We start from the raw sequence: 2,028 nt of genomic DNA, 5'->3' as shown, positions 1-2,028 counted from the left end.
CACCCGGAGAAGCTTATCACCAAGTGTGCATGAAAGATGGAGATGAATGGAAGACCGCTTTCAAGACGAAGCAAGGGCTGTACGAATGGCTTGTGATGCCCTTCGGCCTTACCAATGCCCCAAGCACGTTCATGAGGCTCATGAACCATGTCCTACGAGCTTTTATAGGTAAATTTGTTGTGGTTTATTTTGATGACATCCTAATTTATAGCAAATGTTTTATCGATCATGTGACACATCGTCTTGAAAGCGGTCTTCCATTCATCTCCATCTTTCATGCGCACTTGGTGATAACAGCTCTTCAAATCCACCTTTGAGAAGATGGTGGCTCCACTAAGTTCGTCCAACATGTCATCGAGGCGTGGTATAGGATGTCGGTATTTGACAGTGATGTTGTTGATAGCTCGGCAATCTACGCACATCCTCCATGTTCCATCCTTCTTTGGGACGAGCAAGACCGGAACTGCACAAGGACTCAAACTCTCACGTATATAACCTTTAGCTAAGAGTTCGTGTACCTGTTTCTGTAGTTCCTTTGTTTCCTCGGGATTCATCCTATATGCGGGTCGGTTAGGAAGGGGTGCTCCTGGAACTAAGTCGATTTGATGCTCAATTCCCCGCATAGGTGGTAACCCCGCAGGTGTCTCTTCCGGAAAGATATCTTGGAATCGTTCCAAGATTCGTGTAATCTCCGGCGGTAGTTCTTGTGCATCAAAACCTGTACTCACAACATCCTTAAATACCATTAGTAGTACAGTTCTTGCATCAACTAAAGCCTTGCTTACCACACTTGGTTTGGCATAAAAGTTTGTTCTCTTGTTGTCCTCGCCTTCCTTTGACAATTTCATTTGCATCTCATGCACTTGATAAGGACTTAGAGGGGCTAAAGAAATTTTTCGCTTGTTAAATACGAAAGAATAATGATTAGTCCTACCGTCATGTTTTACCTCTCGATCGAACTGCCATGGTCGTCCAAGGAGAATATGACCGGCTTGCATCGGGACTATGTCACATATTACCTCATCTTGGTATCTACCAATGCTGAAAGGAATTTTGACCCGCTCATTCACCTTGATTTCTCCTTGATTGTTTAGCCATTGTAGCTTGTAGGGGTGAGGATGCTTCACCGTTTCGAGTCCTAACTTCTTCACCATGTATGCACTTGCAACGTTAGTACAAGAGCCACTATCAATTATCAAACCACATACCTTGTTTCTTATGGTGCATCGGCTGTGGAAGATGGTCTCTCGTTGTTCGGTCTCTTCAGAAGTAGTCATGGTACTCAAAACTCTCCTTGTAACCAATAGCTCACCACTATCCGGGTATTCGATCTCCTCATCTGCAGTTTCAGCTTCTTCTTCGTCCATTGACTCATACTCTCCCGCATCTGTGAGAATCATGACCTGATTGTTTGGGCAGTCCTTGGCGTAGTGTCCACGTCCCCTGCATTTGTAACAAACAATCTCTCGAGTTCGAAGATTAGTAGAGTGGGATCTACTTACCTTTGCATCATCCTTGGACGTAGCTACAGCCTTCCCTTTGTCCCGAACTTGAGTTTCGTGTATACTTGGCCTGCTCACAGTGGTTGTTACTCCTTTGCCCTCATTTCGGTATGTTGATGGAGTTGGTGCAGCCATACGGGAGCGGTATACTCGGTTTTGCTTCTTGATGATTTGCTGTTCAATTTGTATAGCAAAATGTAATAGTTCCTGCAGATCATGATACACTAACCTTTCGACCTTGCGAGAAATTCGTTCTTGCAGTCCGTCAACGAATTGTGCCATCACCGTTTCTTCGTTTTCATCCAATTCCAACCGGTTTCGAAGATATTCAAATTCCTCGAAGTAGTCTTCAACCGAAAACGAAGAAACGGTGATGGCACAATTCGTTGACGGACTAGACGGAACAACGAGAGACCATCTCCCACAGCCGATGCACCATAAGAAACAAGGTATGTGGTTTGATAATTGATAGTGGCTCTTGTACTAACGTTGCAAGTGCATACATGGTGAAGAAGTTAGGACTCGA

This window comes from Tarenaya hassleriana, unplaced genomic scaffold (assembly GCF_000463585.1).
Source record: "Tarenaya hassleriana unplaced genomic scaffold, ASM46358v1 Cleome204, whole genome shotgun sequence".
Lineage (NCBI taxonomy): Eukaryota > Viridiplantae > Streptophyta > Magnoliopsida > Brassicales > Cleomaceae > Tarenaya > Tarenaya hassleriana.
The sequence above is the reverse complement of the archived record's forward strand: the minus strand, read 5'-3'. Positions refer to the sequence as shown.